A 26,347-nucleotide genomic window follows, 5' to 3' on the forward strand; every position below is an offset into this window, starting at 1 on the left:
ATTTTCTCCTAGTATTCAAATGTCCGACACAGAACTTTTTAACACTCTTTTATTAGGTCGGGTTGTATGTATGTATGTAACGGAATCTTTGAGCTTAATTTTCACTGGCTTCTAAAAATCTGATCGACTTGAAATTTTGCACACCTATCAAGGACCGATGACAATGCAATAATTTGATAAAAGTTTTCCATTATCCTTATTAGGATTGCCAGGATTAATATTTTCTTTTTTTACCTGTGGGCAAAAAGTAAGGTGAACTTGGCTGTAAAATAAAAAATCTTTATTTATTCTTGTAAATCAATTTCATCCCCTTCAAAACAATCCCCTCTCAATGAAATACACTTATGCCAACGATTTTTCCAATCCCCGAAACATGCCAAATAGTCCATTTCCGGTATAGCCATCAGCACCTTCTTCGATTCAGCTTTTATCTCCTCAATCGACTCGAAACGCGTTCCCCGGAGTGGTCTCTTGAGTTTTGGGAATAGCCAGAAGTCACACGGAGCCAAATCAGGCAAATACGGTGGTTGCGGAACGATATGCGTGGAATTTTTGGCGAAATGGTCACGAAGAACGAGTGCAGTGTGAGACAGTGCATTATCGTGATGCAAAAACCAAGAGTTGTTGGCCCATAATTCTGGTCTTTTTAGATGAATTGCTTCACGTAAACGACGTATAACGCTCAAATAATGTTCCTTATTAACAGTTTGGCCAGGTGGAAGAAATTCATAGTGCACCACACCACGAAAATCGAAAAAAAAACTGGCCAATGGAGTGGGGTAGCCGTTTCTCAGGCTCCCTCCACGAAATAAGTTCTTCATCCCGATTACTTCTTTATCACGGCCGATAACTGCATAGCTTTAGACTCACAGTCGATAAGAAAGGAATTAAATATAACACGAATATATCGAATCATTAATTCACTGACTGCAATGATAACAATAATTTTCATTCATAATAAAAAATAGTTTAAAAAAAAAACTAAAAAGCACGCTTTTTTGCTAATCGAACTAAAAAGTAGAAAATAAAAAATAGTTTAAAAAAACTAAGAAACACGCTTTTATTGCCAATCGAACTAAAAAGTATAAAATAAATTTTAATGACAAAGAGACCTATAATGAAGTAATAGCACTTGAACGATCAGTCATAGTCAACTACCTCAGAACAGAATTATAAGAAAAATTAAGATACAAATAGAATAATTCAAATTCGAGTTAAAAGCGTGGGATGCATTTTGCTTCACTTTCATAACCTTCTGTACATAGATAGTTGCCAATAGAATGATTGTAATATTTACTATATCAAGCATCCCACGCTTTTAACTCTAATTTGAATTATTCTATTTGTATCTTAATTTTTGTTATAATTCTGTTCTGAGGTAGTTGACTATGACTGATCGTTCAAGTGCTATTACTTCATTATAGGTATCTTTGTCATTAAAATTTATTTTATACTTTTTAGTTCGATTGGCAATAAAAGCGTGTTTTTTAGTTTTTTTAAACTATTTTTTATTTATAAGCTACTTCTTGCTGTTTTCTGCAACTTACTGTATGCTCATGCGCGCACTAGACGCACAGCAGCTGCGGTTGTCGAGCATTTAAAAGACATATTTACTTACATACATATATGGGTGCAAACATATACATATACGAGCCGCGACCATTCGATGTGACAAAAATTCAAGATTTACCAAATATTGGCAAATAATCTACAAGAAATATTCCAATATTGACTATTTTCGAATGGTCGAGAAGATTGGCATATGGGCGGCTCGTTTTATGAATGAAAGTACTCTGCTCTTAGAACTATGAGCTCGAATTTCTCAAAGAACTTTTTGGTGCTGATTTTTTCTTGCACTGTACAATAGTTGAAACTGTTCAGCGCCGCCGCGGCTAATTTAGATTGCTCAGCGCCATGACAAGTAGAATGGTGGCCGCTACGGCTGCGCCTATTAATGCATTTACAGGAATAAACTGAGTGTCGTGTGTGCGGCTGTATGTGCATGCATCAAATGTGCATACGAACATACAAATATGTATAGGGTTATTCAATAGGTGCGCTTCAACTTTTTTCCGATAGGGAGGGCGAACGACGCAATATTTTTTATTTTTCGCTTGTCATTTGGAAACTTCATTAGTATACATTTCATCATGGAACGCTACACACTTGAGCAACGATTGCAAATCGTGCAAATTTTTTAATAATCGTTCTGTTGCTGCTACTTTAAGAGCATTACGTTTTGGGGTTATGTGAAGTCATTGGTCTACAGTAACAAGCCGGCGACGATTTGTGAGCTCAGAGCCAATATTGAACGCGAAATTGCTGGAATTTTGGCCGATTTATGCAAAAGAGTGGTCGAAAATTGGGTTCAACGATTGGACTTCGTAAAACGTGCACGCGGTGGTCATGGAAAAGAAATCGAATTTCATACTTAAATGTATATGTTCAAAATCGATAATAAAAAAAAAAATTAGTTAAAAAAGTCAAACCGTTTGTGTTTTATTCAAAAAAATTCAAAAATTAAAGCGCTCTTACTGAAAAACCCAATACATGCATATGCGAAATAGAATTGTTTTAGCATTTGTTAAGCAGGGACTCGATCAATTTACTCACTAATTATTGCATGAACTATGATAAGGCGATGCTCGCGAGGCAGGTGCTTCAGTGCATAAATATGCGTGCAACACTATATTTATTAAAGATGCAATTGAACTTAGTTGTCCCATATTCGAGGGGTGCCTTTTATATTTCGGGGTTAGAGAACAAAAACCAATTTTAATCATCGAAAATCACTTTATTGTTTTTCAAAATATTCTCCATGAAGATCTGTACACTTTTGCATGCGTTTGAACCAATTGTCGAAACACTTTTGCCACTCTGAATGAGGTACCTCCAAAACACGCATTCTGAATGCCGCAACCGCTTCTTCAAGTGTCGAAAAACGTTGACCTCTCAGGTTGTTTTTTACCTACGGGAATAAAAAGAAGTCACTCGGTGCCAAGTCAGGACTATACGGCGGATGTCCCATTAATTCGATGTTTTGGGTGCTCAAAAATGCAGCTCGCATTGTCCTGGTGAAGAGTGATCCGTCTTTGGCGATTGGTTTTCCTAATTTCTTGGAAGACAACTGGCAAACAAATCGTTGTGTTCCACTCAGAATTTACTGTTCTGCGTTGTTCTAGTGGTACGGTTGCGACATGTCCAGTTTTTCCGAAAAAACAGGCGACCATTTGCTTGGAAGTGCTTCGTGCGCGAACAACTTTTGCTGGATTTGGCTCATCTTGAAACACCCATACAGTCGACAGCTGTTTACTTTCGGGCTCATACGCGTAAATCCATGATTCATCACCTGTCACGATGTCATAGACGTGTTTCGAAACCCCGCGATCGTAGTTTTTGAGCATTTCCTTCGACCAATCGACACGAGCCTATTTTTGAGCGATTGACAAATTGTGTGGGATCCAACGCGAACAAATTTTTTTGACAGTCAAATGTTTATGCAATATTGAATGTATGCTGGTCCCACTAATGCCTAAGATTGTCTCAATCTCACGATAGGTCACATGACGATCTTACAATATCAGTTTGCGCACAGCATCAATGGTTTTCGGAACAACAACTGATTTTGGATGACCTTCACGAAATTCGTCTTGGAGTGAACTACGACCACGATTGAATTCACTATACCATCGATAAACACTGGTCCTTGATGGAGCTTCATCGCCAAAAAATGAATTAAGTTCATCCATGCCTTGTTGCTGAGTTAATCCACGTCGAAAGTTGTAAAAAATAATCGCACGAAAATGTTCACGATTTAATTCCATTTTTGGACCGAGATGAATCTTTTGAGTTACTGTAAACAACACAAATAGCGCTGGTATTTCAAAACGTTCTGAGTACGTAAAAGCCAAAAAATGTCAGACTTTGCGATACAGCTGTCAGTTGCCAGATTGCAACACCAGGGTTGCCAAATCCCGAAATATAAAAGGCACTCCTCGTATGCAAATACGTGTCATTGAAGTTTTCTTTTATTTATTTTAAATTTCAAAATTTTACACTATCTAAAAAATGCATGAATATGTATGTATATTATTCCCTGTTATAAAATGTAAATTGAAAAAAAATTTACGTCATGGTTGCTGCAGTGCGTATATACATACATATGTAATACTATAAGAATTGAAGATGCAATTAAACTTTTGTACAATCATAACTAACATAATATATTATATATATTGGGAGGTTGAATTAGTTTTAAAGGTTTTTTCGAAGATTTGGGGCTTTATTGTGAAAAAACGGTACAAAATATTTTAGTCGAAGTATTGGCCATCGCTAGCTACAACTTTCGCCCATCTTTCGGGCAATTTCCGGATGCCGTTTCTCCAAAATTCTGGCCGCTGCTTGGCTATCCATGACTCAACCCATATTTTGGTAGCCTCGTACGAGGAGAACCGCTGGTCCGCCAAATCGAGACTCATATGCCGGAACAAATGATAATCGGAGGGAGCTATGTCTGGACTATACGGCGGGTGGGGTAACACTTATATATATATTTATATTATATAAGTATATTGAGCAACACTTGTATGGTCTATGAATTCTCGTACACACAAAATATGAGGTTGTTTTATAATGTATTTTGCTTAAATTATTATTTTTAAATTAAATCAACAAACATTAAAGTTACTTTGAATTTAAATGTTGGCGCATAATTTCAAAGCTTTTATTTAATCTAATTGTTTATTGTATTTGTTTGAAAATATAAATTAAATAAATTTTCGTTTATCAAGGGAACATAGAAATGCACAAGTAAATTCTTTGCAAAATGCCGTCGGCATTCGTCAATTTGAAGGGTTTGTAGTAAGGGATTTTAGAACATCGACTTTATAGACACCACACTGAGTTTTTCCCACACAAAACACCACACATCTTTCACCTCAACACACAACACAACTCTCACCACGACATTAAACCAATTAAATTTTTACTATTTTCGTATTTTTCAAATAATAAGCGAATACGTAAAATTTATTACTCAAAATTTTTCTCGCTTACATTAAAAAAAAAAATAAAATAAAAAAAAAAATTTTGGCGCCGAGCATTGATGTCAAGTCATGCATTTGGAAGGGATAAAGGCGCGGTGCGCTTGCTTCTGCGACTGCGTTGTGAATCAAGGTTTCGTGATGTCTATGTACATACATACATATGCGTGCCCGCGGCGCGGATATATTTTAATAAAGATTTGAAAGTAATTCATGGCGTTTTTTCATTACCTATGTGCATAAATAAATGTACAAACTACGTATTTACTTAATGAACATATAGGTATAACATTATCATATGTAATAGATACATATACATATGTACTTACATACATATGTGTGTGTGTACATGTCAATAGGAAGTATTTGCATTCACAAATAAAATAATGGTCTAGGATAAACCAACACTTATTTATTATTGTACCTGTATGTCAATTTATAGTATATATATTCGGCAGCATATTACATATGTATGTACATATGTTCATTTGTACAATACATAAAAACAATAATGCACAAAACAAACAACAACATCTTCCTTTCATATGAACATCTACATACATACATATGTTTTCGTGTATGCCGAAATAACCTTGGCTTATGTGTTTACACATATCAAAGCACATCACAAGAAGTCAAATATTAATACGCTCTAGTGAGCGAGTTTCTTCCTAACAAGTGCAAACACAATTCTGCTTTAAAGTCTGTGTAGGTGTGTATGTAAGTTAGCACCACTTAAGTTATAGCCATACCCGTAATACAATTGCGACATCCCAGATGCTGAATAAACAAACGCAACAATGTAAGCAATAAACATCCGCCATACGCCGATGTAAAGCAATTGTAAAAAAATGCTGAAACTAGCTTTAGCAATAAAAATCTCAATATCCAAATATACTGACACTTCGATCAGCAAAATTAGCTTTATCAATAAATATTAGTTTAAGCAATAAACATCCGCCATGCGCCGATGTAAAGCAATAGTCAAAAATGCTGAAACTAGCTTTAGCAATAAAAATCTCAATATCCAAATATACTGACACTTCGATCAGCAAAATCAATAAATATTAGTTTAAGCAATAAACATCCGGCATGCGCCGATGTAAAGCAATTGTCAAAAATGCTGACACAAGTAGAAATAAGCTATATTAAGGACAGATTTAGTAATTAAGCTTTGAGTTGTAAGTTGGAATTTACAGAATAAAGGTCTTTCGACCAAGAAAATTGTGTTTTTTTTCCATCGTCCAATTTCCCGGACGATAACTGGCGCCCGAGTCAAATAAGCTTGGCAGCGTCTCGCTAAAGTTGTTGCAGAAATAAAGTGCCACTAAGCTACAAGAATAAAGTGCCACAACATTTTTTTTCTAACAACTACAGAAATAAAGTTTAGTGGCTACAAGAATAAAGTGCCACAAAATTTTTCTAAAACTTCAGAAATAAAGTGCCACTAAGCTACAAGAATAAAGTGCCACAAAATTTTTTCTAAAAACTTCAGAAATAAAGTGTCACTAAGCTACAAGAATAAAGTGCCACAAAATTTTTTCTAAAAACTACAGAAATAAAGTGCCACAAAATTTTTTCTAAAAGCTACAAAATAAAGAGCCACAAAAAAACTTTGAAGAAGAAATCAACATAAAGAGGCGTGAAAGGGAACGTGAAACTTCCCCGACGCCCCAACGACAAGCCAGACAAAGCCAGCCCGGACAACAACTTCATCATCAGCAAGGAGCAAGCCTAGTGCCCCTCAGTACCCACGGAAAACAGGACCAAGCACACTTGCCGGCACCCGAATGCAGCTGAGATTACTGTAAGAATACAACAGATTATATATAACATAATACATTACATTTAAGAATTTAACTCACATAGCTGAGATTACTGTAAGAATATAAATTGGAAAATGTAAATTAAATCGTGCCTAACTTGATAATATTTTAGCTGAAAGAAATTGCGAAAGTAGTATGAAATTTTTTAAAATAGTTAAAAGAAACGGAAAGCGAAGAATAAAATTCAAGCGAGGAATATTCCCACAACAAATCAAAATTTCTAAATCCTACAATAGTAAAAAAGAAAAAATAATTAAATTTAAAATACTAAATCGCGTAACATTAATAGAGGAAATAGAATTTCTCAAACGTTCAAACATTTTCCATTTTTGTAAAAATAAAATAAATAATAGAATTATAAAGCAACTACAAGGGTTTACTGAAAACCTGTTGCTAATGAAAAAATTTTATCTTTTTTTTGAACGAGTGTTAAATAATAAACCATGGCAAACCCAAACAATCTGATTAGGCCACCAGTGCTAGTCGCATCACCTCCACCCCCAAACCCCCAAATTTCCCCAGACTTAGCTACTCTCATTAGGAATATGATTAGGGAAACCATAGAATCCAATGGACCTCATCTTATACAAAATGTCCTTAACAATAACAGCCCCCCCATAATAACAGACCAAACAATAGAGGAACAATTTAGGAACAACATGAATGAAATGGACAAAATTCCTGACGTAGTACGTTCACTACGAGAATTTTCAGGAAACGCCTCCGAATTTAGTTCATGGAAAAAAAGTGTTGAACGTATTTTGAGGATAAACGAACCCTCAAAAGGCACTCCTAGATACTTCGGTATCCTAAATGTGATCCGAAACAAAATTATAGGAAAAGCGGATATAGCCCTTGAATCGTACAACACACCTTTAGATTGGACAGCAATCTCCCGCTGTTTAACTACCCACTACGCAGACAAACGCGATATAGGCACCCTGGAATACCAGATGACGTGTCTCATTCAAGGAAGAATGACGATTAACGAATTCTACCAGAAAGTTTATAGCCATTTATCTCTGATCCTTAATAAAATAGGATGCATGGAAATAGGAGAAGAGGCAGTCCATCTATTGACGGATAACTACCGCGCTAAAGCCCTTGATACCTTCATCAGAGGACTTTCTGGAGATCTTCCCTGACTCCTAGGCATAAAAGAGCCGAAGAGCCTTCCAGAGGCCCTATACCTTTGCCTCAAACTAGAAAACCAGAGCTTTAGAGCGCAGCATGCAAACAATCAGATGCCACAACCAACCCTCAGAAATCAAACCTTTAATTCTTCTATCCCTAGACAACAGCTTCCCACCTCAAGATATGTGCAACCTACAAACTCACAATTAAGATTCTACCCCGAACTAGCCCATATACCTCACCCTCATCCAAACTATAGACAACAAAACCAAAACCAATCAAACCTATACAATAGATACCAACCACAAAATCCCTATTACCAACCACAAAATCGCTATTACCAACCACAAAATCCCTATTACCAATCACAAAATCCCTATAACCAACAACAAAACCACCCCCCTCCAAGACCACCTAAACCACCTCAACCTATGGATGTGGACGAAAGTATCAGGACGAAAGCAGTAAACTATACAAACCGTCCCAAACCACACGAACCAGGTAAACGCCCACCAAACGCATCAATGATAAACCACCCCCCCACGAAAGTTCAAAGGAACTTTCATATAAGTTCCGACGAAACCACAAACGACCAAAACTACGAAGACCAATACTATGACGAATATAATAACAGTCAGCCGACAGACTACAATATGGAAGAGACCCACGACCTGACGGACGTACATTTTTTAGGCTAAACAGCTCTTCGTTACCGTACTTCAGATGTAAGACGAAGAGCGGCGAAATACTAAACATTCTAGTAGATACAGGATCAAACAGAAATTATATACAATGCAATTTAGTAAAAAAATATACGGAAAACGAAAAGCCTTTCTTTGCTAACTCAGTCGGAGGAAGAATAAAAATTACCCACCACACCTTTTTAAACCTTTTTAATTTAGAAGATTGCAGACTTAAATTTTTCCTGTTACCCACACTAAAAACATTCCATGCAATATTAGGGAACGACAGCCTAAAAGAACTCTCAACAGTCATACATACCAAAGAAAATTTCATGCTTATCGCAAATACAAGAAGAATCCATCTCAGACAGTATAAGATACAGGACGTAAATGCAATACAAATTCGAGACGAACAAATGACAACGATAGGTAAAGACAAAATAAGACAGATAACGCAAAAACATCGCAACTTATTCTCAGAACCAAACGAAAAATTGACATACACAACAAAAGTAGTAGCAGAAATACGTACTACTTCCGACACACCCATATACTCAAAATCCTACCCATACCCCATCAGCCTTAAACAAGAGGTCGAGGACCAAGTGAAAAAATTATTGGAAGACGGAATCATACGGAAATCAAGGTCACCCTACAATTCACCTGTGTAGATCGTACCCAAAAAGAACGATGCTTCAGGCGAAAAGAAATTCCGAATGGTTATTGATTACAGAAAATTAAATGCAGTCACAATTGCAGATAGGTACCCGATACCTGAAATAAATGAGGTTCTCTCTCAGCTAGGAGAAAATCGAATATTCTCTGTGATTGACCTAAAAAGCGGTTTCCACCAAATTCCTCTTAAGGAATCTGACGTGGAGAAGACAGCTTTTTCCGTGAACAACGGAAAATATGAGTTCACCAGACTGCCATTTGGTTTGAAAAATGCCCCATCCATTTTCCAAAGGACATTGGACGACATACTAAGAGAACATATTGGACGAATATGCTATGTATATATAGATGATATTATTATATTTAGCAAAAATGAAAAAGAACATTCCGAACACATAGATACAATTTTTGATACTCTTACAAAAGCAAACATGAAAGTACAAGTCGACAAATGCGAATTCTTTAAAAAACAAGTCGAGTTCTTAGGATTTGTAGTATCCTCCGAGGGAATCTCAACAAACCCATCCAAAGTATAAGCAATAGCCAACTTCCCCTACCCTCAGACGATCAAGGACTTAAGATCCTTCTTAGGCTTATCTGGATATTATAGACGATTTATCAAAGATTATGCTAAGTTAGCAAAGCCGTTAACATCCCTACTTCGAGGCGAAGAAGGAAGGATGTCCAAAAGCAGTTCAAAGAAAATCCAAATAAACTTAGATGAAAAAGCGAAAGCAGCATTTAATAAAATAAAGACCACCCTGATATCCAAAGATGTAGTACTTCAATATACTGATTATAGCAAAGAGTTTGACCTGACCACTGATGTCTCAAAATATGCCATAGGCGCGGTCCTAGAACAGAACGGAAAACCGATAACCTTTATATCAAGAACATTGAACAAAGCAGAAGAAAACTACGCAGTAAATGAAAAGGAGATGCTCGCCATAATTTGGGCACTAAATTCCTTTAGAAATTATCTATATGGTACAGCAAAAGTAATTATTCATACAGATCATCAGCCACTCACTTACGCCCTAAGCAATAAAAATAATAATTCTAAATTAAAACGTTGGAAAGCAATTTTGGAAGAGTACAACTATGAAATTAAATACAAACCCGGAAAATCTAATGTAGTTGCTGATACGTTATCAAGACCATTCGAAATAAATTCCCTATCAGTTGCTACCCACTCCGACGAAAGCTCATCTCACAATCTAATCCCAGCAGTAGAAGGACCTATAAATGCCTTTAAAAATCAACTTTGGATCTCACTAGGAGACGAAGACAGCTATCAGTTTAAAATTCCATTCCCAACCTACTATAGGCACATAATAATTAAACCAAACTATTCAATAGGAAATCTAACTGCACTACTGAAACGCTACCTAAATCCTTCGGTAATAAATGGCATATTTACCTCTGAAGAAATAATGGGGAAAATTCAGGAAATCTACCCACTTCATTTTTCCAATTATAAAATTCGTTATACCCAAACAAAAGTAGAAGACTTGGTAAACGAAGATACACAAAATGAGGAAATATTAAAGGAACATAAACGAGCCCACAGAAATAGAGACGAAAATAAAAAACAACTTATACAGAGATGCTACTTTCCAAAAATGAGAGCTAAAATAGAAAACATAATTAAACATTGCAAAATTTGCAAAGAAAATAAGTATGACCGTAACCCAAATAAACCACACATACTGGAAACCCCAATACCTCAGTATCCCGGAGAAATGGTACATATAGACATTTACAATACAGAAAAAAAGCTAGTCCTAACAGCAGTGGATAAATTCTCCAAATACGCTCAAGTCAAAATAATAGAGTCAAAAGCAATAGAAGATATCAGAGAACCCCTACGACAGATACTTTTCGCCTTCGGTGTACCAAAAGCAATAGTTATCGACAATGAAAAGTCTTTAAACTCAGCTTCTATACATTTTATGGTAGAAGACCAACTTGGAATTACAATTTTTAAAACCCCCCCATATGCAAGCACAGTTAACGGACAAGTGGAAAGATTTCACTCCACTCTATCTGAAATTATGCGTTGTCTCAAAGCAGAAAGCACACACCGTTCCTTTCAAGAACTATTAGATCGATGTACATACGAATACAACTACTCCATACACTCCACGACAGGAAAAAGACCTCTAGAAGTATTTTTTGGTAGACGTGTTTCAATAAACCCAGAACAATATGAGAATTCACGACAAGAAAATATAGAAATCCTTCGAAAAAAACAAGCAAAGGACTTAACTATCCACAACAAAACAAAAGAAACGCCTAAATTCACTGCAGAGTCCTTAACCGTATGCTATTAGTTTGAACGAACGGGGACGTCCGTTTTTAGCGGCGGAGGAGTTAGCACCACTTAAGTTATAGTCATACCCGTAATACAATTGCGACATCCCAGATGCTGAATAAACAAACGCAACAATGTAAGCAATAAACATCCGCCATACGCCGATGTAAAGCAATTGTAAAAAAATGCTGAAACTAGCTTAGCAATAAAAATCTCAATATCCAAATATACTGACACTTCGATCAGCAAAATTAGCTTTATCAATAAATATTAGTTTAAGCAATAAACATCCGCCATGCGCCGATGTAAAGCAATAGTCAAAAATGCTGAAACTAGCTTTAGCAATAAAAATCACAATATCCAAATATACTGACACTTCGATCAGCAAAATCAATAAATATTAGTTTAAGCAATAAACATTCGGCATGCGCCGATGTAAAGCAATTGTCAAAAATGCTGACACAAGTAGAAATAAGCTATATTAAGGACAGATTTAGTAATTAAGCTTTGAGTTGTAAGTTGGAATTTACAGAATAAAGGTCTTTCGACCAAGAAAATTGTGTTTTTTTTCCATCGTCCAATTTCCCGGACGATAACTTGTATATATACCCACTTTAAGTCCTAGCATGCATACATATACACATACTTACAGTGTTACGATCAAACTAATGAGAACCATGTAAATGAAAAATTCCTTCTTTCCGTATCGTAGTATCGTAGATTTTGTTTCACGATTATTAAAAAAATTCCCGTAAAACCCTTCAGCTGATTGCTTTCTCACCACACAGTGTTGCCAAGCAGTACATTTCGAAATCATTTACAAAATAAACTTAGAAAAATTATAATTTTTATTAAAATAATGTAAAAACACTGTTGAATAATGTTAATTATAGAGAAATGAACTATTTGCATTTGTTGGTTTTTGGCTTTGGTTTATAAAAACAATGAAAAATCGTAACTGATAAGGCGGATGTGTGAAAAAGTGTGTAAGCAAAAATATCAATGGCAACATTGTGTAGATACAACCAAACACATGCACACACAAACCGATGTATTGTGTAAATATGTAACTAAAAGAACGCAGTTTTTCTCACGGGATGAGTTTTTGTGCTCGTTAGGGGCTGTGTTAAGGGACTGTGTACGTCGTTCACTGTTTTCAGCATGATTTTGTACTGAAGGCGTTTACGGCGATGGTGACAATTTGTTCAAGGCCGTTTTTCGTGTTGAGATTTTTGGTATGTTAGTAAACTCAAACAATATAACAGGGGAAATTTTGATTTACCCGGACAAAAGAACCGCTTTTAAAGGATTTACGTAGTTTTTTAGCAAAGTAACACCCAGTGGATTAAATAAAAATACGGACTAAACTGAAATTATTCAATAACACGTCTACTCTGTCTGCCGATACATTTATTCCTCAGATTAAAACAATTTAAGATTCATTAAAGACTTAATTTCATCGAGAATATAAAAGCTATGAAAAACCAAAAAAATAAACCCGTATATCAAGGATTCAGGGTAGAAATGAAAATTTTTTTGCACAATTCATCCATTTTTCCATTGTCTATATTGAGCTGCAGCACTGCGTCGTTTACTCTGAAAAACATACGAGCAAAGCCATCATTGGTCGCCGTTATTACTCGACACGATTATTTGTCTTTTATATACTGTTCTTTTCTTTAGAAACGGGACAACATATTTGAGTGGAAATAGTATTTTGTGGCCGATTACTTACTTACTTACTTACTTACTTTGTGTATGTTATTACTTACTCAATGCTTGAAGACAAACTTTTTTTTCATTCCTAGAGGTTACCTTCTTTCTGTTGATCTACCTATTTGAATAGTTCTACGCCTAAGTCTGTTTTTTAGCTGCGCTATCGTTGTTGGTGTTTTGTCATGAGGGAATAATGGGATGCAAATGTCAGATCTCAGCAAATTGAAAAACTGATTCTTCAAGTAGTTCCCTAATTTAAAGGTTCTATTTACCATATTGTAGTAGTTCTATCCAAGCATTGTCGCTTATCATATCTTCGGTCCACGATCTACCTATTTAATTCTGTTGACTACACTCCACTATGTTAACTTTTCCCCAGTCGTGTTAAAATAATAAGGCGTTTTTCAATAGGTGCGCTTCAACTTTTTTCCGATAGGGAGGGCGAACGACGCAATATTTTTTATTTTTCGCTTGTCATTTGTAAACTTCATTAGTATAAATTTCATCATAGATCGCTACAAACTTGAGCAACGATTGCAAATCGTGCAAATTTTTTATGAAAATAATCGTTCTGTTGCTGCTACTTTAATCCAGATTTTTTCCAAAAAATCATCTTCAGTGATGAAGCTCACTTTTGGCTCAATGGCTTTGTCAACAAGCAAAATATGCGTTACTGGGCAGAAAGCAATCCACACGTGATTCATGAGGCACCGTTGCATCCCGAAAAAATCACTGTTTGGTGCGGTTTACATGCCGGCGGCGTAATTGGCCCATATTTTTTCGTCGACGAGAACGATCGCCACGTTACTGTGAATGGAAATCGATACCGCGACATTTTTTTTTTTTTTTTTTTTCCCATTTATTTTATACATCTGTCCTTTGACATTAAGTATGTTGTTTAACAATTTGGTCAGGATTTATATACATCGCTTAATGGCCAGTGTCAAAAAGAGATAAAATTAAAATAAACGAAATAATAGCAATTAAATAATATACAATAATACAATACAAGTTTCACTTTACATGATTACATTTTACAACTATTTTTAATTATTTTTTGTTTTTTTTACATATTTATGGTTTTTTAGCATTTATCATACTAGGTCGCTTGGTCGGGTTCTCTTTAAACGCCTTTTCCCGTTTCTTTCCCTTTCAAGAAGTTTGTTGATTTCTGCATTACTGTGTGTGTGTATTTTTTCAAAGTGCCTTGTTGTTATCTTTTTGATTTCTTCGTCTACTCTTGCTATATTAAAAGTCCTGTGGATGTCATCATTTTTCGTGTACCTGTCAGACATGGTCAAAATTCGAAGAATCTTTGATTGCTGTCGTTGGATTTTTTCTATATGAGTTTTTTTAGCCGTTCCCCACACCTGTAATCCATATAGCCAGATTGGTTTAATCATAGTTTTGTACACTAACAGCTTGTTCTGTATAGTGAGTCTGGATTTGGAGCAGACTAACCAATGAAGTTGTCGAAGTTTTTCTTTTATTTGTTTGACCTTTTGCTTTATGTGGTGACTCCAATTTAGTTTGGAGTCCAAGTGAATTCCCAGATATTTAGTAGTTGATTCTATTGTAATTGCTTTATCATTTATTTTAATTGGAACTGCGGTAAATTTTGTTTTGTTAGTAAATATAACCTGTACGGTTTTGTCTTCATTTATTTTTAGGCACCAGTTATCAAACCATTCCTTAACTGCGTTTGTATATCGCTGCAGTTTTTCAGTAGCGATAATTAAGCTTTTGTCTGATGCTAATGGTATTGTATCGTCTGCGAACGTAGCAATTGAAGAATTAATTTCGTCAGGAGGTGGTATATCTGCGGTGAATAAAACATATAGTAGAGGGCCAAGAACGCTTCCTTGCGGAACTCCAGCAGTTATTTGATGAATACCTGAACATTGATTGTCATATTTAATGTAGAAGCTTCGGTCGGTTAGATAGCTTTTTATGATGAGATAGTAGTCAAAAGGTAGCATTCTTTTTATTTTGTGGAGTAAGCCTTCATGCCACACTTTGTCAAACGCTTTAGCTACGTCCAAAAATACTGCGGCACAGTATCGATTGTTTTCAAGGTCTGATTGGATTTTATTTGTAATTCTATGGATCTGTTGAATAGTCGAATGTTTTTTTCTAAATCCAAATTGATGATCCGGTATTATACGTTTTTGGTCTAGAAGTTGGCTTATCCGACCATGCAGTAATTTTTCAGCAATTTTAGATATTGTCGGTAATAAGCTTATTGGTCTATATGATGACACGGTAGTTGGATCTTTACCCGGTTTTGGCAATGCAATAATCTCTGCCACTTTCCAGAGCTTCGGAAAGTATTGTAAGCGAAACATTGCATTAAAAACGTTTCGCAAGTATACATATGCCTTGGTTGGTAGCTCCGCTAATGCTTTTCCTGTTATCATGTCATATCCGGGAGCTTTTTTATGTTTTATTCCTTTTTTGATGCAAGCTATTATTTCGTGTGTATTCGTCCTTTTTATTTTTGTAAAATCATAGTGGAAGTTGTTTTGGTTGTTGATTTTCTTTTCTTCGTCATTTGATAGAACTTTTTCGAAGTAATTTGCCAATGTTTTCGCTTTTTCCTCTTTTGTAACAGCCCATGAATTGTCATCTTTTTTTAGTGGTGGTTGATGTTTTATTTGAGTTTTTAATTTTTTAGTACATTTCCATAAAGAGTAGTTTGTATCTTGATAGGGAGTCAGATTCTTCAAATAGTTTTCGATTTCTTTGTTATTTCTCTTATTTAAGTTATCCCTAAGAATTTTTGTGCTAAGTTTAGTTTTCTCTTGTCGTCAGGTGATCTAGTTTTTTGCCATCTTTTTCTTAACTTTCTTTTTTCTATAATTTGCTTTTTAATAGTAATGTCAGTTGTTGGTGTATTTGTTCTATTTGCTTGGTTTGGTGCCGATCTGATCCCTGCTTCTAGTACTACGTCATTAAAATGGATAATGGCATGTTCAATGTCAAGTTGCGTTTTTAATATCACATTTGGTATAAGTTGATCGTCAATATGGTGGCGGAATTTTTCCCAGTTGGTTCTGTCATTAAGTATGCGAAAAGATGTATCTATAGATTTTATATGACTTACGTATTCAAGTAATATCGGCGAGTGGTCAGAAGAAAGTTCATAGCACGACTGAATTGTCAATTGGTTATGGCTTATGTTTTTAGTTATGCAGAAATCGATCAAATCTGCAATTGTTTTTGTTAATTGCGTTAATAAGAATACGCCCCTTTTTGTTGGTGAGTCTTGAGCCCCAATCAATGTGTTTTGCATTGAGATCTCCAGCTGCAATAAATCTATTGTTAAGCGTCTTTATGTATTTGTCATATTGATCCGAGTTTATTATGTGTCTAGGTGGACAGTGTATGGAGGAGATAGATACTGGTCCATTTTTGTCATAGATTTGTACTATCGTGGATTGAAGATAAGGCGTCGAATATTGGAGTTGTTCATTGTGCGTTATGCTTGATTTAATAATTATAGCAGTCCCTCCGTGGGCTCTTCCATCAGGATGGTTTGTCATATACACTTTGTATTTAGGAAAATTCAGAAGACTTTTATCAGTGAAGTGTGTTTCTGCAATCAATGCTATGTCAATATCTTTTTCAACTAAAAATTGTTTCAGTTCTAAATAGTGCTGTGTTAGTCAATTTGCATTCCAAATTAGAATTTTAATTTTTTCACTTTTGTCCATTCATATTCTTTAAAAGCATTGTAATTATATTCATCATATTTGTCATTTGGTTGACTAGGGATTTTACCATGTCTTTAAGCTCTTCAATATCATTGTTTTTTTCAGACCTTTTAATCAGTTCCTGCTCTGCTTTATGTTCCCTTGAAGAAGATGCTACATCAGCATAGCTTACTCCGGGAATTATGTTTGTTACGGCTGTTGTTATTGGTGTATTACTTTTATTTGTATTTAATGTTGGTTCTTTATTACGCAGAGGTGGAATTCTTTGCATTTTAAGTGCTTTATAAATTTCGCATCCTTTGTAGTTGGCGGTATGCTTACCTCCACATAAAGCGCATTTAACTTCCTTTATTTGGTTTTTGCATTCCATTGTAAGATGTCTACCAGCGCATTTCACGCAAACTGGATCCCTTGTACAATAATTTTTTGTGTGCCCATATTTCTGGCATTTCGTGCACTGTGAAATGGTGCGCTTATGGTGAGGTGCTTCAAAAAGGACTATGCAGTTCATTAGCTTGTTTATATTGTAAATGTCTTTGTTGTTATCACTTGCTCGCGACATGATAAACCATTATTTTTGGCCGCAATTGAATGGTATGGACTTAGACGACATGTGGTTTCAACAGGACGGGGCCACAAGCCACACAGCACACGCTACAATTGATTTGTTGAAGAGTAAGTTCGATGAGTGCATTATTTCCAGAAATGGACCGGTCGAATGGCCGCCGCGCTCGTGTGATTTGACGCCTCTAGACTATTTTCTTTGGGGTTATGTGAAGTCATTGGTCCACAGTAACAAGTCGGCGACGATTTGTGAGCTCAGAGCCAATATTGAACGCGAAATTGCTGGAATTTCGGCCGATTTATGCAAAAGAGTGGTCGAAAATTGGGTTCAACGATTGGACTTCGTAAAACGTGCACGCGGTAGTCATGCAAAAGAAATCGAATTTCATACTTAAATGTATATGTTCAAACTCGATAATAAAAAAAAATTAGTTAAAAAAGTCAAACCGTTTGTGTTTTATTCAAAAAAGTTCAAAAGTTGAAGCGCTCTTACTGAAAAATGCTTTACAAATTTAATATCCGCGTTTTATTAGCATTTGACATTTAACCTGCCCAGTCATCTCACGTTCTCTAGTCATATTATGTACAAAGCTGGATCATGCACATTCCAACTGATTCTAATTGGTTTTTGGGTGGTGAAATTTCATAGTTCAGTTACCTTAGTGGAATGGGCTGTAACTGCATCTTTGTGCTTTTATATGTTTTTTTGGAGAATTTTTAGCTTCATTACCGCTAGCCTTATTGTGGCAGTGAAAATCTCGATTTAGTACATTTTGACCAATCCTGGGTTGAAAAAATAGTAATCGTAGGAATGGTTTTTATTCAGGACAGCTCGAATGGCTTTAAACCAAGAATGATAGAATGCCTTTCCATGCGGCATGAAACCAGTACAGAAGATAAACAAACGAAATGATTTAAGTGATCAAGTGGTGAAGTGATTTGGTTTTGAGTTTATCACACTTCGTTTTTTTTTTAAAGCAAATTTTGCGCTGAGGAAGAAGTCCTTTCAGAAGCAGAGCTATTTGCAGGTGAATCCAATATTTGGCAACTTAGTACTTTGAATATACATAAGTGGCATTTGTGCCTCATGCACACTTTACCATTACAGTGCGTTGAGACCGACATAATATGAGACACTGGTATTATTGTAACTTTGCAGTCTATTCAACATTTTATATGCAGTTTACATTATGTAACTTTTCCACCGCAGTTGGCTTTTGGGTTTGCTGCTGCTAGTGTGTTTAGCGCAAACATCAACCAGAACACTTGTGAAATCGCATACAAGCCCATTTTTCACAGCGTGTTTGTGTTGGGTTGGCATAAACTTTAATATTAAATGTAGCAAAATTGTTCAATTATATAATTTTTTCTCTTTTATTATTGCATTCTTATTGAAACATGGATAGAAATTCAGATATGCAGTGGAAACAATTGGCAAAAGCACTGGGTTTGTGTGTGGTAGAAACGTATTATTAGTAGGTGTGGAGTTTGAATAAAATACTGTAGAAGTCAGGCGTTCTGAGAACACGTTCTGAGTTCAAAGGATAGTTTCGTGTTTCAGTATTATTACATACTAGCAACCCGCCCAGCTTCGCACGGGTATAAAATATATACCCTATGTCACTCACTGAAAAAATGATTAAAGTCGATCCAGTAGTTTTGGCTTATTCATTATTGCCCGTGGCCCGCACGCGTTAAATTTGGAGTAAAACAATTCTCCTTTCTTTATAGCATGAAGATTTCCTGCTATCTTTGGGATATCTAAATTCATACCCTACATTTTTGCATATTAACTTTTTGCATTTTTACATATGTATTTATTTTATTTTTACAACAATTACTATATTACAGAATGTCTTTATATACAACGTTCATAGCCTTCTTGTCATTAGACAATACAAACATGTTTTCTCTAGAGGTTACTCTTGAAAGAGCGACATACAGTTGGCCATGTGAAAAACAGTCAACACTCAAATCTAAGCCTGCAACGTTGAAGGTTTGACCCTGAGATTTATTAATGGTCATTGCAAAAGATGTCTTTACCGGAAATTGTAAGCGTTTAAATTGGAATGGTAGATCCGATGGTATCAGAGTGATTCGGGGAATCAATACATCTTCTCCGGTACCACATCCTGTGAGTATTGTGCACTCTATTATGAAAGTTTTCAGTGATTTTACCATCAAACGCGTGCCATTGCAAAGTTTAGGTGGACTTAGGTTTCTTAATAAAATAACAGGACAACCTATTTTCAGCTCCATTTTGTGAGGAGGGAGTCCAGACGGTTTCAAAGAATTTAGAAATTCTGTAGGAAATTGAACAGCTTCTTCCAAATCGAGAACAGTATCGACCGAGTAGTATATTTTCGTCGGCGCATCAATCTTTGAAATAATCAAGTTATTTACTTTATCTACTTGTTCGTTAGTTGGTGACAGAATAGCTCTTTCTTTAAACCAAGATATTGTCTTATAACTTATGTTATCAATGTCTGGATAGACATTGTTGACTAACTCTTGGATGTTGTCTATCAAAACACAAAGGTTTTCTAAGTTAATCCTTCCCTTACTTTGTGTTAATTCTCCATTGCCAACTCTTAGCAGCATCTCTGGAAATAGCCTGTTCTCACGTGAAGATGACGAAATCCTCATATTAGTTTTAAGCTCTAATTTATTGACATACGACTAAAGGTGGGATCTTTTTAGCGAAGCATTTATTTCGTCAGCACGTGTTCCTCGAGTCACAACTGGTAGGATTTGACGGAAATCTCCTGAGAACAGAATTGTATATCCACCCATAGGTGAATTTTTGTTGCGCAAATCGCGCATTGTCCTATCCAGTGCTTCCACAGACGTCTTGTTTGACATGGTAGCTTCGTCCCAGACTATTAATGAGCAGTCACGCATCAATTTTCCTGTATTGCTCTGTCTAGAAACACTACAGACGCTGTTATCATCATCGGTGGCGATTTTCAGCGGGTGCTTCATTGTAGAGTGTGTGGTTCGGCCTCTTTCCAAAAGACTCTTTCCAAAAGAGTAGCGGCAATGCCGGATGACGCAACAGCTAACGCAATTTTTCCGGTAGATCTCAATTACTAATTACTGTTGTAATATCTTGAAAAATATTGTTTTTAATTATATGCTGTAAAGAGCCATATACATAGATCTATATGAAAACAACTATGTATTTAAGGTATTTAATTGGATAAGGATTAATGTTGTACCCATTTGTTGAAATCGCTTCGAAAATAAGCTATTAGTTGTCGTAAAAAGTAAATGACAAAAAATGTTATTGTATGGAATTGATAGCAAACTAAACGCGCTCCGAATCAATAAAAACTATTCAAAAACTGTATTTTAATTATGTGCGATTTACTAATATAGAACCTGAAAATAGCGTTTTATTTCGCTGTAAAATTGTATGTACATATAATTACATGGAATTCAGTACATACATAGATACATATGTACATATGTCCGAAATGAAATAATGCGAGCGATTCGTAAATACATACATACATACGTCACCATACGATGTAATTCAACATTAATGAGGTGTGGTGAGATTATCGCTTAACGCCTGTTGCTTCATTCGGTTGACAGCGAACACACACACAAACAGCTTTTTTTGGAAAAAGAGCTGCTTTTGTTTAAACAATTTTGGTTAAATAACAAATAAATCAATTTTTTTTTTTGATGCAGAACGAAAGTAAATATTTCAAAGTTAAACTTCAAGAAAGTTTCATTTTAATTGGTTGATTCGTTTATGATTTATGGCCGTGAAAACAAAAAAATTATGTTTTTTTGCCACATTTTGACCGATTGCCACGCCCCCTTTATATATTTCTTCACATTATATAGATATAAACCTTCCTCTTCAATCAATCTATCTTTAAAAAAAAACCGCATCAAAATCCGTTGCGTAGTTTTAAAGATTTAAGCGTATAAGGGGACATAGGGACAGAAAAAGCGACTTTGTTTTATAATATGTAGTGATTCACATTATATAGATATAAACCTTCCTCTTCAATCCATCTATCTTTAAAAAAAACCGCATCAAAATCCGTTGCGTAGTTTTAAAGATTTAAGCGTATAAGGGGACATAGGGACAGAAAAAGCGACTTTGTTTTATAATATGTAGTGATATGTATATTCGCATTAAATGTTTGATTCCATTTTTGACTAATTGGTTTTCATTTTTTAGAGCTATTAGCTGACGGAAAATAAATATATATTTATATCTATATATACGAATCAAACATTAAATTTATATATATATATGTGGGAGCTAGTGAATAGCGAAAACGATGTGTTCACTTGTACGTTCACAAAAAAGAACGAGACCGAAAATTATTTCGTTTATTAGCTCAACAGTACAAAGCGAAAGAATGAGAAGTTAAAAGCAAATGAAAACTCACACATGGTTGTATTTATAAAGTATTAAGAATGAATAAAAGTATATGAAACAAATTAAAGGATAATTATTAAGAATGTAATAAGCTTAATCTAGTTGTGGTGTCCCCACAGTACTCCCCTCCTAGTTACAGGGTGTGGCAATGAATGCTGGCTTTAACCGGTCAATGGAGATGTTCACCTTGTTGTCGTTGATGCTCACAGTGAAGTATTTAGGATGACGTTCTAACACTTTGTATGGTCCTTTGTAAGGTGGCGTTAATGATGGACGAACAGAAAGATCTGTTACGAAAACTTGATCACACGTCGTAAGATTAGTGTGCACAAAGGATTTTTCTTTTGTGTACCAAGTAGTATCAACTGGGCGAATATTTCTCATGACATATCGAAGATGTGTTACCATTTCCGTTCGGCTGGTAGGTCGGCTGCCATCTATAAAGAACTCCGATGGTAAACGCAAGGTTGTTCCAAGAACTAATTCAGCCGGGGATGCGCCAATGTCAATCTTGAATGAACACCGAAGTCCTAATACAATAAGTGGTAAAAAACTTGTCCATCGTTCGACGTTATGACATAAGATTGCCGATTTTAGAGTCCGATGCCATCGCTTCACCATGCCGTTGGTTTGCGGATGATAAGCAGTTGTGCGTAGATGCTTTATGCCAAGACATTGTAAAAGTTGTTGAAATAAGGAACTTTCGAATTGACGCCCAAGATCTGAAGTTATGTCAATTGGAACGCCAAAGCGCGCTATACAGCTCTCTATCAAGGATTTTGCTACAGTCGGGGCCGTGCTGTCCGGTATTGGCTCGGGCATTCACGACGTTTGAATGGTGACACGCTATGTCGGCCAATTTTTTTACGTTGGCACTGGATACAGTGCTTTGCAAACTGGCGACTATCCCGTTGTATACCAGGCCAAACGTCTGCCGTAATGTTTTGTTGACCAGGAATATGCCGAATGTCCGTTGTAATTTGAGCGATAAAGTCTAATTGATGAGCTTGACGATGGGAGGCTTTTTCGAGGCGCTGTCGAAAAGCATAAATTAGCGGCTTATGGTCGGTGTAAACGTGACAATCTCGTCCTTCTAGCATAAAACTAAAGTGGCGTATAGCACGGAACATCGCAGTAAGTTCTCTATCGTAAGTGCTGTATCGTTGTTCAGCCTTTGAAAATGATCATTGGAAGAAACCTAATGGTTGAAGCGTGCTGTTGAGAACCTGGTGTAGAACAGCGCCACTGGCATTGTCCGAAGCATCAACTCATAAGGAAAGTGTCGCGTTAGGCATCGGATGAGCAAGTAAGGTGCACTTTGCAAGGCTTTCCTTACATGCTTCGAAGTGGCGAATGTTTTTTTTCGGACCAAGCTAACACTGTTTTATGGTTGCGTATGTTCCCAGGGACCATCTTTAACAACGGCGCTTGATGAAGCAGTGGTTGAGACAAGAACGGTCTGTAAAAGTTAACCATAGCGAGTAAACGTTTCAGGTATTTAGCTAATGCAGGCAGCTTAATTTTTGTAATTGCCTCCACACGGCTTGGCATCGGTGTTATACCATCTCTTTTCATGAGATGACCAAGAAATTCAAGTTCTGTTACGCCAAGAACTGACTTTGCGACGTTTATGGAAAGTTTGTGCTCACGCAAGCGTTGAAAAACCAAATGCAGATCTTTACGATGATCCTCTTGAGAACATGAAGCTACGCAGATGTCATCCAAATAGATGAAAATGTTATCGAAACTATGCAAAACCTCGTTTAAAACTCTTTGAAACGTTTGCGCGGCATTGCGCAATCCAAATATCATGTGTGTAAATTCGCATAAGCCGAATGGTGTTGTAATGGCAGTCTTACAAACGTCTTCTGGGTGAATGCGGATCTGGTGGAAGGCTCTCAGCAAATCGATTTTCGAAAATATTACTATACCTGCAAGTGTGTGTGTAAAGTCGTGCAGAAAGGGCAATGGGTACCTGTCGGGTACTGGACCAGTCAGCCTTGCAGACCATGTGTAGTGGGCTTGCCCAATTACTGCAGAATGGTCTACATATTCCCAGTTTCATTAAAAGCTTAAATTCAGCCCGCGCGGCGGAGAGTCTTTCTGGAGAAAGACGTCTCGGTCGGGGAAAAACTGGTTGACCCGTAGTGAGAATGCGGTGGGCGACTGTAGACTTTGCAATGGTTTCGATTAAGGTTTAGGATTATTTCACCAAAAACTTCAATTGGTGTACCGTTTGCGGCAAGCAGTTTCATATCCGATGGTGTTGCTCTAACCAATTTCGAACTTTTTGGTATAGTAGACACGTATGCACCTGAGTCGATTAAAAAATTTATTTTTGTGGACGTGTCAAATATACGTAGACGAAAGTTCGAAGGCATTTCAGACTGTTTGCCAATCTCTGAAAAGCCAATGGAGGAGCAATCCTATTGTGGAACGTTTGGTGGTGGTGAGCGAGTGAACTTGCATGGTAGCCGACATCTTTTAGCGTCTTGACCGAATTTTCTGTAATACCAACATATGCCATCAGAACCATTGTCTGACTTTCGATGGCGTGCTAGTGTTTTAGAACGCGAACGGTAATGGGTTTTGCCGTTATCTAACGCGTTATCGAGGCGCTGTGTTGTGTAGCTATATCGGTCCTGAGAACTGAATCTGAGTTGTTTTATATGCCACACGCTTCGTTAACCCGTCCTTCTCGTAGTTGAATTGACTCAACAATGGAGTCCAAAGTCTTTAATTTTTCGGATATCGGTACATTGGTTGCTATAATGGCTGCTTGCGCATATGCAGGCAAGCGGTTAACCCACAAATCGTGCAGAATGCTCTCACTCAAAGCGGAGCCGGCTGCACGCTTCATCTCATTGAAAAGGTCGCTAGGACGGTGCTCGCCTAATGGCATTTCGCGAAGCACGCGCTGCAACCGACGTTGCTGACTTTCGGTGAGATAATCCGTCAGCTTCGTGCGTATGTACTGATATTTTCCAGTACTTGGTGCCGCATCGATAATAGGGCGTAGTTCCATTAATTTCAGCTGTGGTATGCTAGCAGCGACAATGTTGAATTTTGCTTTATCTGCATTGAAGCCTGACGCTTCGATCCAGAAGTCGAATGAGTAGAAGTACGCTTCAATATTATCTTCCGATAATATGTATATATATATAGGTTCCTTGAACTTCTATCTGGAGCGTGGGACGTCAATAGTATGTGCTAGTGATCTCAATTCGTTCCATGTTGGGCCGAGAGGTGGTACGCGGACTGTCACTTTCGCAGCCGGCTCGCTGAAAAGGATTCCAACGCAGCAACATTGCCATCGCTCTTTCTCAACGTGTGGCCGATCCGCTGCAATTCCTTTTGCCGTATTTCGGTGCACCTGTGAGGCTTTCCTCAACAAATCGGCATTGGTTATTGTTCGCGGCCAGAAAATTCGCATACAGTCGTTTCGTGATCATCGCAGTTACTTTCTAGGTGGTGCAGCCATACAGTTGCAGTGACTAGACACCATAGTTGAATATGCGCAGCCTTGTGCGAAGAATGATTTTACTTATTTTCCACATTGTAATTCTGTATGGACCATGCTGCTAAGTAAGAAAAATTTGCCAACGCTTCCAAACTGCTGTGCACCCACTACCACCGGCGCAATACAGTGCCATTAAGGTACAGTGCTTTTGTTTTCTAAGCATTTACTTTAAGGCCGGTTGTTTTTGAAGTGAAAACTTCTTTAGAATCGTTGGGAGTGATTTGAGACTCGATGAAACGAAAAAGCGACACCAAAAAGAAGAAGAAAAAAGATATACGTATATATATGTATGTATAGAAAATGCTTCATTACTAGGCGCACAGAAGGATGGCATAAGAAAATTTAAATTTGTGAATTTATATATGTATGTATATATGCGGATATATGTATATATGTTGTGTGTATGTACATATGTGCCTCGCCACAGCAAAACATACGGTAAAATTTCTCAAGAAATCCAGCGCGCATTCATAGGCACAGCATTGCATGTACAGTAGGGCGGGTCGATTTAAAAATGGCTCATTGCTCTATGAAAATCGTATTCTAGGGATCAAAATAAGAAACTTTGCCGAAGGAACCATACCTCTAAAACAAATTCTGATGTCCCCCAATTTCAAAATATCACCATTTTTGGCCTTTACATGAAAAAATCAGCTAAATGGCTATGTTTTTTCTTTATTTTTATTTATTTATAATATTATCTATTTTTTCTCTTAAGAAATTTATTTAGTCAGAACATATGTAAATGAATGAATGTG

The sequence above is a fragment of the Anastrepha ludens genome, chromosome X (genome assembly GCF_028408465.1).
Source record: "Anastrepha ludens isolate Willacy chromosome X, idAnaLude1.1, whole genome shotgun sequence".
NCBI lineage: Eukaryota > Metazoa > Arthropoda > Insecta > Diptera > Tephritidae > Anastrepha > Anastrepha ludens.